Below are 19,623 nucleotides of genomic sequence, written 5' to 3' on the forward strand. Positions count from 1 at the left end.
GTCCAGTAGCTGTCCTATTTCCAGGTGTGGTTCTCCCGATGACCTGCAGTATCCCAGGCCCACGTTATTACCCATAGTGAGCGTAGCCAGGCTACCATAAGCAAGAAGGCCAAACAAGAATATGTGTGCTGTGAGAATGCTGTAACCCGAGGCACTGGGGAGCCGCTGACAGGATGGGCACAGTGTGGACTGGTTAACATCCTCATTCCATGTCTGTGTGGATGAGCGTAGCCTGCATTCTTTAGTGGAGGATGCTCTTGGATGAGACCAATTTTTTTATCCTTGGCTCTTTCTGCTCTACACTATGTTGTGGGTGTGGGTCCTGGAGCTATGTTCTCTACTTTGAGTGACATTATTAATGAAACATCCATGGCAGCCAGAAAATTTGGGCAAAGCTGGTAGCTTAGGCACATCATCATCATCATCATCATCATCACCACCACCACCATCACCATCACCATGCCAGCATAGCTCTAAAAGATTGCCAGAGGGTCAGTCAATAATGAGTGGATCACAACTAACAATTTATACTTGCTCTAGCTTCCATCTTAGTTGGAATGGGGGCTGGAATGAAAAAGGGGTAGATAAAAGGGGAGGAGAGGCAGAGAAGAATGCCCAGTTTAGTGTAAACCTGATATGCCAAGTGTTACCAAAGAACCAAAGACAGCCAGGAAAGAAAATTGATTGAAGTGTTTTTGTGCACTTTAATATGGAATAAGTGGCCACGAGGCCAGAAATTTAGTATAAAGGGGTCACAGGAAGGAGGAAGAGCCATTTAGGAGACCATATATTTTTTTCTTATTTCAGTAAGGTTTGCTTAAGCAAGCCACTGTGACACTCTATAAGACCTGCTGCCTCAGGACAACAGGCAAGGTGAATATTCCATTGAATTCCTTGTTCAAGGGTCCAGTATTGTGTGCTTTGAGAAGTAAAGTGAGTGCATTGGACACCGTTGATAATGTCCAGAACTCCATAGGGAATGAACTGTGTTTTGGGGAGGCACTGTAAGGTAGGTTAAACAATGGCAGTTCTAGTGTATCGGGAGAGCAAGATGCTGGTGCACCTATTCACCAGGGTCAAGGTATATAATGAGTGGCACCAGTAGAGGGAGGCAGTGGCCTGATAAAATCACTCATGGGGTAGCATTCCAGAGATTATACCACCAATGCCAGCTCTTTCTCTATAGAGTGCATTAGCTTGTCAGCATATGGGCCATGGCAGAGGAGAGGGGTAGCCCTTTGCATTCAGCTCAAGCCTCAAGGGCAGAAGGACCTCTACGACCTGATGTTTCATGAGCCCAACAAATCAAAAGTAAGAGAATGGAATCTGGAGTGTTATCTCAAGAAGTTTGTCCCCAGTCTCTAAAATTATATTAATCTATCACCTTGGTCATTAAATTGGGCTTCAGTAGTCTCATCCTTGACGTGGGCATAGATATCCATAACCATAATACATACCTTTTATATCTGAAAGGCAAGGAATTTCCAAATTCCTTATCTCAAAGGGGCAGGTAGCAAAATTTTTTGAATGCTTTCTGAATACAGAATTGTTGCTGCCGTTGCCCGGACCAAATAGCTAGACCATTGGCAATGACTTAGGAGTCTGTAAAGAGGTGTTACTGGTGCTGATTGCTGTCCAGGGCATCCTCCATTGCTAATGTGACTTCCAGAAGTTCAGCCAATTGTGCTAACTGTGGATGCCATCATTTGTTAGGGGTATCCTGGCTAAGGGATGAAAAACATCAGTCCTCCAACTAGGTCTGTAGCATTTGATGACAGCACTAACATCATAGAGTATATGAACTTCCTTTGGTGTTCACTCAGCTGATCACAAGGGGAGCCCCAGGTAGCCAAGGAGTCTGAGAGAGGTGACCTCCCAGTGTCATGGCATCTGGCAAGAGATTGAAGATGGGGGAGGCCCCGTCCTCCTGCAGGTGTGATATTACAGAGGGCTAGGTTTGGGATCTATCCTGTATATGCCATTTCCATTTCAGCAAGGAGGCCTTGGTTGACGTGCCAAGCCCATGGGGGTGCTGCTTCTATAAGCCGGGTATAGCAGGCAACTAGGTGCAGAAGGTCACAGGTTCAGATTATGTGGGAGCCTCTGTTTCCAGGAGTATCCAGTACGCAAGCAGCAGTTGTTGCTGTAATGATATGGGGCCAAAATGAGCAAGATTTTGCCCGAGAAGCCCATGGTGTTTATCATGGGTGGTCCAGAGATTCCAAGAAGCAAAGGAGGTGGTTGCCAGAGCTTCTAACATAAAGGATTCACCAGGAGGTAGTGAATGAAGTGCCTGTTGTATGGTCCTTTGAGCTGCCTCTAGAGGTTTCTTTTTTTAAAGGGTCCCATTCAAAATGGGCCAGTTTGTGAGAGAACATGTAAGTAGGCTGTAACAGTGTTTGCAAATAAGGAATATGTTGATTCAAGGAACCACAGAGACCTGATAGTTGTTGGGCCTCCATGAGAGTGGTTGAGGATGACAAAGTTGGGAGTTGGTTTTAAACTATATCAGGAGTGGGGCAGCCCTCAGTGGTCTAGATGATGCCTATAAATTTAACTGAGGTGACCAGCCCATGAACCTTACATGGGGCAATAGCCCGTCTGCTCTCAGTAAGTGCGTGTCTTGTATGAGAGTGTCTAGAGACTCTTCTCACAGGAGGCTATCATCAAGGCAGTGCCAGACTGAGTGTCTTGGGGAAAACTGTATCCGATTAAGGTATTGCCAACAGGAGTTGTGTGCAATTGGAGGGCTATTAAGTTACCCTATGGGTAACTGAGTAAAGATGTATTGTGTCCTTTCTAAGGTGAATGTGAACTGAGGCTGAAGGCTCTTAAAAATAGGCACTGCAAATACAATGTGTTAACCAGATCCGTAGCAGTGGATATAGCAATGGATACGCTATTCTCTGTCAGTGGAAGACTGGATGGCATTGGTCATTGCAACTGTGTTAGGTGTAGAGGCCTTCATGGGTCATACAGTAGGTAGCATCAAAGTTGTGATGATTGTCCATGAGCCACCATTCTTTCTTTCCAGGTTTATGAGGAGGCAAAATCGGGCTGTTAAATGGAAATAAAAGTGGAGATAATTACCCCTTCACTTAATAGCTCTTGCATAATGGGTCCCAATCCTCAAAAGCCCTATTTCAATTTATATTTGGCTCTATTAATAATTTCAAGGGACTGGGGCAGATCTACGGGGTCTTATTCGGTGAGGCTAACAATAAGGGCTCAGGTTTTAATTTTATTCCATTGGGCCTCTCAGCCGGCTAGAGCATTCATCCCAATAATGGAAAATCCAAAGGGGGTGGGAGCTACGACCACTGGAAAACTAGGCACATTTTTGTGCCAGTGGATGATGTAGAGCAGACTTATTTGCCTTTTTATGTCTGGTAATTCCCCAGAAAACATAGGGAGTTTCTCTCCTAAATTTATCATGGCTTTCAGGGATCACTGTAATTGGGAAACCAATATTAATCAAGGTCATAAAAGGTATTGTGTTTGTGGCAAGCAATGAACCCACATGAGAAATTTTCTTTAGGTGTCCACTGAAGTCCCAGGGGCATGCCTCATGTCAGGGAATGGGGCAGTTGGTCCTGTACCTTGGGGATGGATTTTGGTGAGAAGGAGACTGGATGCTGTATATAGCTTGTCATAGAAGAACTGACACTTTCCAGGGATATTACCCAAAATCATGTAGTCGGGGCACCCCAGGTCACAGAATCACCAATACCAAGAGTTTTGGCAAGGGCTCTGCAGGTGATGGGAGGAGGCACAGAAAACTCTGAAGTAGGGGCTTACCTCAGTAGTAGTGCTGCCTTGTAGTAGTGAAGACCTAGGTCTCAGGGCCCTCTCCATGAGCAGTCAATGATTCCAGGCCATCTAAGACCACTTTAATAGCCCCTTGGCTGATTAAGGATAGTTCGGAAGCCCTATAATTTGTGAGTGTTCCCATGAGAAATAACAGGTAGGTGTTGGTTTCAGAAGGAGCCTGCTTAAGACTGGCTACGGTTTCCGTCCCTTGGAGTGATGAAATAGTCATGTGCCAATTGTCTTAGTCCATTTGAGCTGTCATAACAGAATACCAGACTGGGTGACTTACAAACAACATAAATTTATTTCTCACAATTTGGGAGGCTGGAAAGACCATGGTTGAGGCCCCACCTGATTCAGTGTCTGGCAAGGGTCCACTTTCCTGGTTCGTAGATGGCCATCTTCTCACTGTCTTCACATGGCAGAAGGGGTGAGGGAGCACTGTGAGGTCTTGTTCATAAGAACAATAATTCTGTTCATGAGGGCTTCACCCCCATGACCTAATCACCTCCCAAAGGCCATACCTCCAGATGCCATCAAATTAGGGATTAAGTTTCAACATATGAATTTGGAGGGGGGGGAACATAAACGTTCTCTCTATAACACTGATTGAACTACACCAATTTCCCTTAATTGGCACCCCTCCTCTAAAGTATTCTAATTTGTGAAGGCATCCTCATTAATGACTTTGAGAGTAGGATGGACCATGTTCCATGCTATGAACACCACCCAGTGTAGCAAGAGAAAGACTATATGCTGTGCTGCCATAAATTTATTTAATACAGTTGCTTCCTTTGCATCCACTTTTAGGCCTGACGTAAGTTGTTTGAAATCCAGTGTGGTTGTTTCTGATATAGTTCATTTGTTTCTCACCCCACTGACCCAAAACCCAACCCAACACACACAGTAAAACCTAATGGTCAACAGCAGAAACACCAGAGTCATGCGAATAAATTCTCCCCTTTGTGTGTTTTTTTTGTTCTTCAAACCAGGCAGTCCACAACCCCTGTGGGCCTCCGGTTGACAAGCCTAGCCTCTCTGGGACCATGAGTTTTGTTGTTGTTGTTGTTGTTTCATGCAGTTTGGTTTCATTTTCTCATTGTGTCTCATCTGACCAGAACCTAACTTTCCCCCCAGTTCAGGGCTTTTATGAAGAGTGGCTGTCTTGGTTTACAGCCACTCTTGATGGAGAGAACTTGAGACCAAATTAGAAAGAAACCACTACAATAAAAATTAAACACATGCCCATGATCGTTGAGATGGGTGGACATTGTGCACCTGTTTCCATAAGTCTGGTGAATCCCAAAGTAAAGAATTAATTTGAGGATCATGAGATATGCCAGCCAGTTGGCTCATCCTGGCAGAAATTAAAATTAATTTGGTGCCAGCATAGTATTGGCACAAGAGCCAATCAGTTCCCCTTTCAACTGCTAATTACATAAAATCTTTTAATAAATTTTGAATGTCTAATCAAGGCCAATCCTGGACCTCTGTTTCAGTTTCCTCCTCTTGTATTTCTGATTTTGGTGTGGTTATAATATGTACTTCAGGGGGATCTTCTCTACTCAGCTCATGTTAGTAAGCTTCTGTATTAGTTTCCTATGGCTGCAGTTAAAAAAAAAAAATCACCACATACTTAGTGGCTTAAAACAACAGAAATTAACTTTTCCACAGTTCTGGAGGAAAGTCTGAAACCAGTTCCACTGGGTTGAAATCAAGCTGTCTGAAGGGCTGTGCTATCTCCAGAGGCTCTAGCAGAGAATCAGTTGCTTGCTTCTTCTGACTGCTGAGAGCTGCTGGCATTTCTTGGCTTGTGGCTACATCACTCCAATCTCTGCCTCTATCATCACATTGCTTTCTCCTCCTACGTCTACCTCTCTCTCATAAGGTCACTTGTGATTACATTTAGAGCCCACCCAGATAACACAGCAGAGTTTTCCCACCTCAATATCCTTAGCTTAATCATATCTCCAAAGTCTTTGTCATATAAAGTAACATTCAAAGGTTCCAGGGTTGGAATGTGTTCATCTTGGGAGACCTACCACAGCTGCCTCCTCCAGGGAGTCCCAATCAGTTTAAGCAGGGTTAGGGGAATCCTCCATGGTTTCTATCTTATTAGCTTTAGAGGCCATGGGCCTAAGCCAAGAGGAAAGTAGCCCTTTAGCTTGTTTGTTATGCTTTAACTCTTAAGAGAGCAAGTATCCACTGTCATTCTGTTTACAATTAACCAGTAGAATCATGGTGTCTTTTGGCATTTAGGATGTTCAGATAAGGCATTTGGGGCCACTTTTTATAGTCCTTTGTGCCACAGGACACCACGGGTGTATTCTCCAACAACCCTGAGAATCAGGATCTTTATGACTGAAGCATGGGCAGCAGCAGCAGCAAAGGGATTTAAGGGTCTTAGTGAGCTGTCTGTTCTTAGGAGTGTAGAACTCAGCAGGCCACACGGAGTTGTTGCTGCCTTTTTAAAAAACAAAAATCATCTTCCTTCCTTCCTTCCTTCCTTCCTTCCTTCCTTCCTTCCTTCCTTCCTTCCTTCCTTCCTTCCTTCCTTCCTTCCTTTCTTTCTTTCTTTCTTTCTTTTTCTTTCTTTCCTCTTTTTTCCTCTCTACTGAGTGCTTTTTCTATGAGCAACTACCCAATAAGCCTGTATATATTTTTGTTGTTGTTGCTGTTGTTTGTTTAAGTTTCTATGTGCTTTCTTAAATAAAAGTTGTTTCTTTATTATTATTAGCATATTCATTATCACAAATCATGATTTTTCTTTATGGCCCTTACTCAACCTGTCCCTCCCCAAACCCACTCCCTCCCTCCCCCGCCTCTAGTAACCTTAGGTTTGTTCTATTCTTCTGAAAGTTCAATGAATTGTTGTGGTCTGTCCTTCCTTTCTTTGTTTCTTTCTTTGTTTCTTCTCTCTCTCTCTCTCTCTCTCTCTCTCTCTCTGTCTCTCTATCTCTTTCTCTCCTTCTTTCTTGGTACCCAGTTATAAGTGAGAACAGGTGGTATTTGTCTTCCCTAGTCTGGCTTATTTCACTTAACATAATTTTCTCCAGACTCATCCATGTTGCTGCAAATGGAAGAATTTCATTCTTTCTTATGGCTGAGTAGTACTCCATTGTGCATATATACCACATTTTCCTTATCCAGTCATGTGTAGATGGACACTTAGGTTGGTTCCATATTTTGGCCATTGTAAATAGAGCTGGGCTGAACATAGGAGTGCAAGTATCACTTCGACATGATTTCTATTCCTTTGGGTATGTACCCAGCAGTGGGATGGCTGGGTAATATGGTAGATCTATCTGTAATTGTTTGAGAAACCTCCATACCATTTTCCATAAAGGCTGCACCATTTTCTAGTCCCACCAACAGTGTAGAAGGTATTTCTTAAGAGGAGGATGTAGAAATGGACAACAGGTACATGAAAAAATGCTCAACATCATTAGTCATCAGAGAAATGCAAATCAAAACTACATTGAGACATCATCTCACCCCAGTTAGACTGGCCATTATTAAAAAGACCATGAATATCAAATGCTGGTGAGGATGTGGGGAAAGTGTACTCTTCTATTCTGTTGGTGGGACTGTAAATTAGCACAGCCATTATGAAAAACAGTATGGAGGCTCTTCAAACAGCTACAGATAGAACTAGCATATGATCCAGCAATCCCACTACTGGGTATATATCCAAAGGAACGGAGATTATCATGAGCCTGTATATTGCACAAGGTGTAAGTTCTTTCCCTTGAGCTCTCTAAAGAACAGGGGTCAAGGCCTGGTAAGAACACATGACCAATTGGTCGCATGGTTAGATTCTTTCCTCTGAGCCTAGCATCTGTCACAACTTATGTATTCAAACACACAGAGACAGGGAATTTAAAACAACCCTGATTAATATATTAAGAGATTTAAAGCAAAAATGTAGACCACTAAAAGAACAGATGGGTATTATAAGAAGGATGAAAACTCTGAGAAAGAATCAAAGGTAAATGTTAAAAATTAAAAACACTACCAGGGGGGGTTTCAAGATGGTGGTGGCTGCAGCGGTTGGTGCGGAGTAGCTGAGGTGGAAAAGGTGGCCACTGGGCCTCAGGCAGCTGGGAAACTTGTGGACCTTCCTCTTGCCATCTCTTAAGGGAGGACCGCTGCTGGTGGTCGGTCATGGGGGCTGACCGCCACTTTGCCCTCGGCGGGAGAGGCTGCCTCATTTACAGGAAACAGCTTTGAAGAATGGACCAGGAAAAGAACTGTTCCGTAGCTGCAAAAGCGAGTCTCTAAACAGAGAACAAAGCGCCAGGGCTGCTGTGGATGCAGACAGGATCCCAGAGGCCGGGGCTGCGCTGAAGGCAGCCAGCTGACCTATTCATGATTCGAGGTTTCAGGCCAGCATTAAAGAAGATTCCTGGGAGCGCCCGAGCCATGCCGCGGGACCGAGCAAGCAGCCCGAGACGGTGGTAGCCGAGAACGGGGAAGGAGACAAACCGGAGGCAGAGAGTGAGCGTCCGACCTGGCACAGCCCTGTGAGTGACCCCTGGCCCGGCCCTGCTTGGGGGGCTGACGCCCACCTGGCTTCCGCCTGCATCACCGGGCCACTCACCGCCCCGGGGATGCCTCCATTTTCTCAGGTGGTGGCAGCTCCGACCCGGCTCATCTCCTCACTGAGCCTTCCCACTTGCTTGCCCTGGCACGGGCCTTCCCAGGGCCTGCAGGCTGGCCTCCCCTCCCACTCCCTCCGTGGTTCTCTGGCGGGGCTGGTGGCATGGGGCATCCACGGCCAGTGTTGGGGGGAAGGAAGTATGGGTGGGGCCGACTGTCACTCCACCACACCCTGGATTCTGGCCCCCGGTCAACTTCCTGTTACTGGGAGGCAGATACCATCTCTGTGGCCACCAGTTTGGAAAAAACGCCTAACCAATTTCTGGTTGGGAATAGTGTGGTAGGAGAGTTCCCAAGTCCTATTGAACCTGCCGGAGAGCTGACTGCAGGCAGGCACTAGACTCGGTCCATGCCAGGGGGATACAAAGGTGAACAATGTGCTGCAGGCTCCTCCCCCGAGGAGCTCACGCTCTGGTGTGGGAGATAAGACAAGTACACAAATAACCGCAATACCAGAAGGAAGGTGATGTCTCGAGAAAGATCTACACAGTGCTACAAAGGCATCCAGAGTGACCGGTCATCTGTGCCTAGCAAAAACCTGGTAGACTTCTTGGGCGAGGCGGTGCCGAGCAGGGTCTTGAAGGCCCAGCTGATAGAGGAGGGTTGCAGAAGACACGTCCCAGCCCAGCCCAGTGCACACAGAGTGTGGAGACGTGCAGCAAGGGAGGCGGAGACTCGACAGAAACCACACACCCTGTGGGGTTGCCACTGCACGATCCAACAGCCTGGGCCAGAGCACACGGAACAGGGAGAAGTCCTGCACAGGAAGTGAAAGCTCAACAGAGATCACACACCCTGTGGTATGTGATCGAGCAGCCCAGCAGAGTCCAAGCTGACCAGAAAGGTGGCTCCCCGGAGAGGCCCAAGACCTGAGGCAACCATACATACAAGGCACTAGAGGCCAACTGAGCAGTCACGGAGGTAGCCATACCAAATTGGCAACCACGGCAACATCCTAGTTAGTCAATAGTCTCAAACCGGTGGACTGTGAACCCCCCCGCCACAATGAATAAACATAAAAAAAAGATACCAGAAATACAAAAAATCAAGAAAGTACACCACCAAAAGTTAATAAATCTCAAACTCAAGATCCTATAGAACAAGAAGCCCTTGAAATGACTGACAAGGAATGTCGAGTGATAATTCTAAGGAAACTGAATGAGATACAAGAAAACTCAGCTAGACATCATGATGAAATGAGGAAAAGTGTACAGGACCTGAAATAGGAAATGTACAAGGAAATCAATGTCCTGAAAAAAAATGTAGCAGAACTTGCTGAACTGAAGAAGTTATTCAGCGAAATAAAATACACAGTGGAGAGTTTAACCAGCAGGCTTGTCGAAGTTGAAGAGAGAACCTCTGAATTTGAAGATGGGCTGTTTGAAATAACACAAGCAGACAAAAAGAAAGAAAAAATAATCAAAGACATTGAAGAAAATCTGAGAGAGAGATCAGACAACCTTAAGCGCTCAAATATCCGAGTCATGTGTATTCCAGAAGGGGAGGAAAATGGAGATTCCACTGAAAACATATTCAATAAAATAGTGGCAGAAAACTTCCCAGGTATAGGAAAAATAACAGATTTTCAGATTCAGGAAGCTCAACGATCTCCAAATGTATTCAACCCAAAAAGGCCTTCTCCAAGACATGTTATAGTCAAATTGGCAAAACTCAGAGACAAAGAGAGAATCTTAAAAGCTGCAAGAGAGAAGCGTCAAATCACCTATAAGGGAGCCCCAATCAGGCTAACATCAGACTTTTCCTCACAAACCCTAAAAGCTAGGAAGGAATGGGATGATATATTCAAAATAATAAAAGACAAAGATTGCTAGCCAAGAATACTCTACCCTGCAAGGCTATCCTTCCGAAATGAAGGGCAAATAGTATATTTCTCAGACAAACAAAAACTGCGGGAGTTCACTACCACACGACCACACTTACAAGAAATCCTCAAGGGAGTACTGGGTTTGGTTCCTGAAAAATAACTACCACTGCCATAAAAACCCAAGAAAAATCAAAACCCACTAGTATAATAAAAATGGCATTCATGAAGAGAAAACAAGCAAACAAAATGGCTATCTACAACCTAAGGAACGAACAAACACAGAAACCAAAGAGTAAATCAGAAAGCCAGGAACAAAAGACACCTAAGACAACCAAAGAACCAATAAAATGCTAGGAATAAATCAACACCTTTCAATAACAACTCTTAATGTAAAAGTTTTAAATTCCCCAATCAAAAGACACAGACTGGCTGACTGGATCAAATTGGAGGACCCAACTATATGCTGCCTACAAGAGACCCACCTCACCCATAAAGACTCACATAGACTAAGAGTGAAAGGATGGAAAAAGATTTACCATGCAAACAGAAAAGAAAAACGAGCTGGAGTAGCTATTCTTATATCTGACAAAATAGACTTTAAACTAAAAACCAGAAAAAGAGACAACGAGGGACACTACTTAATGATAAAAGGACTGATCCATCAAGAAGACATAACAATCATAAATATGTACGCACCCAATGTTGGAGCAGCCAGATTTATAAAACAAACTCTATTAGACCTAAAGAAGGAAATAGACACTAATACCATAATAGCAGGGGACCTGAACACCACACTGTCAATATTAGACAGATCATCTAGGCAAATAATCAATAGAGAAACACAAGATCTAAACAAGACTCTAGACAAATTGGAATTGGCAGATATCTACAGAACATTCCATCCAACAACCTCAGAATATTTATTCTTCTCATCAGCACATGGATCATTCTCCAGGATAGATCACATATTAGGTCACAAATCAAGTCTCAACAAATTCAAAAAAATTAGAATTATCCCATGTATTTTCTCAGACCACAATGGATTAAAACTAGAAATTAATAACAAACGAAACTCTGGAAACTATACAAACACATGGAAATTAAACAGCATTCTACTTAATGACATATGGGTCCAAGAAGAAATCAAGCAGGAAATCAAAAAATTTATTGAAACTAATGAAAACAATGATACATCATACCAAAACCTGTGGGATACTGCAAAAGCAGTATTAAGGGGGAAATTTATTGCCTTAAATGCTCACCTCAGAAGAATGGAAAAATGGCAAGTGAACAACTTAACACTTCACCTTAAAGAACTAGAATAACAACAACAATCCAAACCTAAAGTTAGAGATGGAAAGAAATCATTAAGATCAGAGCAGAACTGAATGAAATTGAAACCCAAAAAACAATTCAAAAAATCAATGAATCAAAAAGTTGGTTTTTTGAAAAGATAAATAAAATTGATAAACCATTAGCATGGCTAACAAAAAAAAGAAGAGAGAAGACTCAAATAACAAAAATTAGAAATGAAAAAGGCGATATTACAACTGATTCATCTGAAATACAAGGAATCATTCGAGACTACTATAAACAACTATACGCCAACAAATTTGAAAATCTGGAGGAAATGGATAAATTTCTGGACACACACAAGCTCCCAAAACTGAACCGTGAAGACGTAGAAAATTTGAACAGACCAATAACAATAGAGGAGATTGAAGCTGTTATCAGAAGGCTCTCAACAAAGAAAATCCCAGGACCAGATGGATTCACAGCAGAATTTTACCAAACATTCAAAGAGTAATTGACACCAATTCTTTACAAACTATTCCAAAATATTGAAACAGACGCAAATCTCCCAAACTCATTCTATGAAGCAAACATCATCCTGATACCAAAACCAGGTAAAGATATAACCAAAAAAGAAAACTACAGGCTGATATCCTTTATGAATATAGATGCAAAAATCCTCACTAAAATACTAGCAAACAGAATACAGCAACACATACGTAAAATTATTCATCACGATCAAGTGGGATTTATCCCAGGGATGCAAGGTTGGTTCAACATACGCAAATCAATAAATGTGATACACCATATTAATAAAGTCAAACACGAGGACCTTATGATCATCTCTATAGATGCTGAAAAAGTATTTGATAAAATTAAGCACTCATTCATGAAAAAGACCCTCTATAAGTGAGGTATATACGGAAAGTATCTCAACATAATTAAAGCCATATATGCCAAACCCACTGCCAATATCATCCTGAATGGGCAAAAGCAGAAAGCTTTTCCTTTACAAACAGGAACTAGACAAGGATGCCCACTCTCACCACTCCTATTCAACATAGTGTTGGAAGTACTAGCCAGAGCAATCAGAGAAGAGAAGGAAATAAATGGCATCCAGATTGGAAAAGATGAAGTCAAACTGTCCCTGTTTGCAGATGACATGATCCTATATATCGAACAGCCTAAAACCTCTACAAAAAAACTCTTGGAATTGATAAATGATTTCAGCACAGTAGCAGGATACAAAATCAACACACAAAAATTAGTAGCATTTCTTTTCTCCAATAGTGAACATGCAGAACGAGAAATCAAGAAAGCCACCAAAAAAATAAAATACTTAGGAACTGAGTTAACCAAGGAGGTGAAAAATCTCTATAATGAGAACTACAAACCACTGCTGAGAGAAATTAGAGAGGATACAGGAAGATGGAAAGATATCCCATGCTCTTGGATTGGAAGAATCAACATAGTGAAAATGTCCATACTACCCAAAGTGATATACAAATTCAATGCAATCCCCATCAAAATTCCAATGACATTTTTCTCAAAAATGGAAAAAACTCTCCAGACATTTATATGGAACAATAAAAGACCACGCATAGCCAAAGCAATGCTGAGCAAAAAAAAATAAAGCTGGAGGCATAACACTACCTGACTTTAAGCTATACTACAAAGCTATAATAACCAAAACAGTATGGTACTTGCAGAAAAACAGACACACTGATCAATGGAATAGAATAAAGAATCCAGAAATCAACACACGCACTTACTGCCATCTGATCTTTGACAAAGGCACCAAGCCTATTCACTGGGGAAGGGACTGCCTCTTCAGCAAATGGTGCTGGGATAACTGGATATCCATATGCAGGAGAATGAAACTAGATCCATACCTCTCACCATATACTAAAATCAACTCAAAATGGATTAAGGATTTAAATATACACCCTGAAACAATAAAACTTCTTAAAGAAAACATAGGAGAAACACTTCAGGAAATAGGACTGGACACAGACTTCATGAATATGACCCCAAAAGCACGGGCTACCAAAGGAAAAATAAACAAATGGGATTATATCAAACTAAAAAGCTTCTGCATGGCAAAAGAAACAATTAACAGAGTTAAAAGACAACCAAGAGAGTGGGAGAAAATATTTGCAAAATATACATCTGACAAAGGATTAATATCCCGAATATATAAGGAACTCATACAACTTTACAAGAAGAAAACAAGCAACCCAATTAAAAAATGGGCAAAAGAGCTAAGTAGGCATTTCTCTAAGGAAGATATATTAATGGCCAACAGACATATGAAAAAATGCTCAACCTCACTCCGCATCCGGGAAATGCAAGTCAAAACTACACTGAGATACCATCTCACCCCAGTTAGGATGGCTAACATCCAAAAGACTATGAACGATAAATGCTGGCGAGGTTGTGGAGAAAAAGGAACTCTCACACATTGTTGGTGGGACTACAAAATGGTGCAGCCTCTATGGAAAATGGTATGGAGGTTCCTCAAACAATTGCAGATAGATCTATCATACGACCCAGCTATCCCACTGTTGGGAATATACCCAGAGGAATGGAAATCATCAAGTCGAAGGTATACCTGTTCCCCAATGTTCATCACAGCACTCTTTACAATAGCCAAGAGTTGGAACCAGCCCAAATGTCCATCATCAGATGAGTGGATACGGAAAATGTGGTACACCTACACAATGGAATACTACTCAGCTATAAAAACGAATGAAATACTGCCATTTGCAACAACATGGATGGACCTTGAGAGAATTATATTAAGTGAAACAATTCAGGCACAGAAAGAGAAATACCACATGTTCTCACTTATTGGTGGGAGCTAAAAATTAATATATAAATTCACACACACACACACACACACATACACACACACACACACACACACACACACACACAGAAAAACCGGGGGTGGGGGGGAAGAAGATATAACAACCACAATTACTTGAAGTTGATACGACAAGCAAACAGAAAGGACATTGTTGGGGTGGAGGGGGGGAGGGAGGAGGGAGGGAGGTTTTGGTGATGGGCAACAATAATCAGCCACAATGTATATCGACAAAATAAAATTAAAAAAAAAAAAAAAAACACTACCAGGTCTGAAGAATACCTCTGATGGACTCATCAATAGACAGTACACGACAATGAAATAGTCAGAGCGTCTGAAGATATGTCCATGGAAACTTTGTGAACTGAAGTACAAAGAGAAAAAAAAATGAAAGAAAGTAGCAGAGTATCCATAATATTTTACAACAAGTTGATAAATTGCAGCACAAGCACAAATGAAACAGCAGAATGATAGGAGACAATGGAGAAGAAGAAATATTTGATATAATAATGGCTGAGACATTTCTGAAATTAATGGTAGATGCCAAGCTCCAGAGATTCAGAAAGCTTGGAGAACATGAAGCAGGATAAATACCACAAAATCTGGAATATAATTTGCAGGCTGCTAAGAAAAAAACAAAGACAATGGAGGGAATCCCGAAAGAAACCAGAAAGAAAAAAAAAATGCCTTAAGCATTGAAGAACGATAAGAATAAAAGCGACCTTGTGGTCAGAAACCATAAAGCGGAGTGAAATAAAGTACTGGTGGGGGGGGGGACCACATTAATTTAGCAATCTGATGCAGCAAAATCATTCTTCAAAATGAGGACAAAATAAAGACTTTCTTGGACAAGCAAAAATTGAGGGAATTTATTGCCAGCAGATCTGCTGAGCATGAGATGTTAAAAGAAGTTCTTCAGAGAGAAGAAAAATGGTATAGGTCTGATAGAGTTTGGATGTGTTCTCCCCTCCAAAACTCATGTGGAAATTTGATCCCCAATGTGGCAGTGTTGGAAGCTGTTTGAGTCATGGGGGTGGATCCCTCATGACTGGATTAATGCTCTCCCTGGGGGAGGAGGGGTAATGAGTGAGTTCTCGCTCTATTTGTTCCTGCGATAGCTGGTTGATTAAAAGACCCTGGCACCTTCTCTCTCTCTCTCTTGCTTCCTCTCACCATGTGATCTGCTTGTACCTCCCAGCTGCCTGCTGCTTTCTGCCATGAGTAGAAGCAGCCTGAGGCCTGTGCCAGATGCAGTTGTCCCAGGATTGTAAGCTAAATAAATCTCTGTTCTTATAAATTACCCAGTCTCATGTATTTCTGTTATAGCAGCACAAAAAGGACTAATATAAGGTCAAAAACTCAGATCTACATGATGAAAAGAGTGTAGGACAAGGAAGAGATGAAGGTAAAATGAAATTGTTTGTTGTTCTTATTCTTAACTAATCTAAAAGATAACTGCCTGTTTAAAGTAATAATAGTAACCATATATTGGGTGATTATAGCACATAAATAAGTGAAATGAATGATACTATTGGCATAAGACACAGGAATGAGGAACTAGGAAGACTGTGCTATTGAAGGTCACATTCAAGGTACTTGTACTACAGATGAAGTGGTGTAGTGTTATTTGAAGACAGACACATATTAGCTGTAAATGTATACTGCAAACTCTAGGGTAACCACTTGAATTAAAAAAAAAAACCCATAAAATGCTAAAAGAGGAGATAAAATGGAATCATATAAAATGCTCAGTTAAACCCAGAGAAGGCAGAAAAGGAGGACAAGGAGAAAAAAAAAAAAAACAAAAAAAAACAAAGAACAAGTGTAATGGAGAGAAAATAGTTACAAATATGGTAGATATTAATCTAACTATGTCGATAACCGCTGTAAATGTGAATGGTCTAAATACACCAATGAAAAGACATTTATTGTCAGAGTGAATTAAAAAAACAAAACCCTTTATTGAAGAGACTGTCCTGTCCCCAATGTGTGTTTTTAACATTCTTGTCAAAAATCAGTTGGCTGTAAACATGTGGATTTATTTATTTATTGAAACATAACTGATTGTATATATCTGTGGGGTTCCATGTTCAATATCCATACCTGGGTGCAATATGTGATGCTCAAATAAGGATAATCAGTATATTCAACATTACACAATGTAATCATTTTTCTTGTGACCCTTTACCAGTTTGTGGCTAATGCCCTCCTCCTCCTCCCCCTCCCCCTTTCCTTCCTCTGGTAACCTCAGTTCTGTTCTCTGCTTTTGAAATTTCAACATTTTATTATGACCTTTCTTTCTTTGTTTATTTTTCTTTAGCTCCGACTTATTAGTGAGGACACGTGGTATTTCTCTTTCTGTGCCTGACTTATTTCACATAACATAATTGTCTCTAAGTTCATCTGTGCTGCTGCAAATGGCAGACTTTCATTCTTTTTTCTAAGGCAGAGTAGTATTCCATTGAGCATATATACCACATTTTCCTTATCCAGTCATCCCATAGATCGATATTTTGGTTGGTCCATAAGTTGGCTACTGTAAATAGAGCTACTATAAACATGGGAGTGCAGGTGTGCCTTCAACATGATGATTTCCATTCCTTTGGGTACATACCCAGCAGTGGAACTGCTGGATCATATGGCAGTTCTATCTGTAGTTGTTTGAGGAAACTCCATACTGTTTTCCATAATTTACAGTCCCACCAACAGTCTAGGAGGGTTCCCCTTTCTCTGCATCTTTGCCAGCATTTGTTATTCTCTGTCTTTTCTGTAATGGCCAGTCTACCTGGGGTGAGATGATATCTCAGTGTGGTTTTAATTTGCATTTCCCTGATGCTTAGTGATTGTGAACATTTTTTCATGTGTCTATTGGCCATTTCTAGATCTTTCTTTTATGAAATGCCTATTCATCTCCTTTGCCTATTTTTTAAAAATTGGGCTACTTGTTTTCTACTGTTAAGTTGTTTGAGTTCCTTGTATATTCTGGATATGAATCCCTTGTTGGATGCATAGTTTGCAAATATTTTCTCCCATTCTGTACGTTGTCTTTTTGCTCTGTTAATTGTTTCTTTTGCTGTGCAGAAACTTTTCAGTTTGATATAATCCCATTTGTTTACTTTTCCTTTTGTTCCCTGTGCTTTCGGGGTCATATTCATAAAGTTTTTGCCCAGTCCTATTCCCAGTGTTTCCCTTATGTTTTCTTTTAGGAGTTTAATAGTTTCAGGTCTTAAATATAAGTCCTTAATCCATTTTGAGTTGATTTTGGTGTAAGGCGACAGGTACAGGTCTAGTTCCATTCTTCTACATATGGATGTCCAGTGTTCCCAGCACCATTTATTGAAGAGGCACTCTTTTGCACAATGTATGTCCTGGTTGCCTTTGTGGGTTGGTTTCTGGGTTCTCTGTTCTGTTCCGCTGGTCCAAGTGTCTGTTTTTATGCCACTACCATGCTGTTTTGGTTACAATTGCTTTGCAGTATAAATTGATGACAGTTAGTGTAATGCCTCCTGCTGTATTTAATTAATTAATTAATTTAGTTTTGCTCAGGATTGGTTTGGCTATCTGGGGTTTTTTGTTGTTCTGTATGAATGTTAGGATTGTTTTTTCTATTTCTGTGAAGAATGTCATTGGAATTTTGATAGTGATTGCATTGAATCTGGAGATTGCTGTCGCTAGTACGGACATTGTCACAATGATATTTTTTCCAATTCAAGAATGTGGAATGTCTTTCCATCTTTTTGTGTCCTCTAATTTCTTTCAGCAGTGCTATGTAGTTCTCATTGTAGCAGTGCTATGTAGTTCTCATTGTAGAGATCTTTCACCTCCTTGCCTAAACTGATTCCTAGGTTTTTTACGTTTTTGGCGACGATTGTAAGTGGGCTTGCTTTCTTGATTTCTTTTTCTGCTAGTTTGTTATTGGAGTATAAAAACGCTACTGATTTTTGCGTGTTGATTTTGTATCCTGCAACTTTATTGAAATTGTTCATCAGCTCTAAGAATTATTTGTAGAGTCTTTAGGTTTTTCTATATATAGAATCACAGCATCTGCAAACAGAGACAGTCTGACTTCATCTTTTCCAGTCTGGATGCCTTTTATTTCTTTCTCTTGCCTGATTGCTCTGGCTAGTACTTTCAATACTATGTTAAATAGGAGTGGTGAGAGTGGGCATCCTTGTCTTGTTCCTGTCGTTAAGAGATCAGCTGGAAGCTTTTATCATCCATTCAGGATGATATTGACAGTGGGTTTATCATTTATAGCTTTTATTGTGTTGAGATACTTTCCTTCTACACCCAATTTGCTGAGAGTCTTTATTGTAAAGCAATGTTTGAATTTTATCAAATGCTTTTTCTGCATCTACTGAGGTAATCATATGGTTTTTTTCTTGATTTTGTTAACATCTTGGATCACATTTATTGATTTGCATATGTTCATCCATCCTTGCACCCCTCGGATGAATCCCACTTGATTATGTTTCATAATTTTTTTTATGTGTTGCTGTATTCTGTTAGCTAATACTGTATTGTGCATTTTTGCGTTGATGTTCATCAAACATATTGGCCTGTAATTTTCTTTTTTGTTCTATTTTTGTCTGGTTTTGGTATCAGGGTGATGTTTGCCTCATAGAATGAGTTTGGGAGAATGGTCTCTGTTTCAACTTTATGGAAAAGTTTGAAGAGAATTGGTATTAATTCCTCTTTAAAGGTTTGGTAGAATTCAGCAGTAAAGCCATCCAGTCCTGGGCTTTTCTTTGTTGTTAGACTGCTGATTACAGCTTCAATCTCATTGCTTGTTATTGGTCTGTTCAAGTTTTCTGTGTCTTCTTGGTTCAGTCTTGGTAGTTTGTATGTGTCCAGAAATTTGTCCATTTCCTCCAGTTTTCAAATTTGTTGGCATATAGTTGTATGATAGTCTCTAATCGTTCTTTGTATTTCTGTGGTGCTGGTTGTATTGTGTCCTCTTTCATTTCTGATTTTTGTTATTTGGGTCTTCTTTCTTCTTTTTTTAGCCTAACGAATGGCTTGTCTATTTTGTTTATCTTCTAAGAAAACTAACTTTTTGTTTCATTGATCTTTCATATCATGTTTGGGGTCTCTATTTCATTTAGTTCTGCTCTGATCTTAATTTTTTATTTCCATCTTTAAATTTTGAGATTGCATTGTTCTTGTTTTT

Source organism: Cynocephalus volans, chromosome X, assembly GCF_027409185.1.
Source record: "Cynocephalus volans isolate mCynVol1 chromosome X, mCynVol1.pri, whole genome shotgun sequence".
NCBI classification, from domain to species: Eukaryota; Metazoa; Chordata; class Mammalia; order Dermoptera; family Cynocephalidae; genus Cynocephalus; species Cynocephalus volans.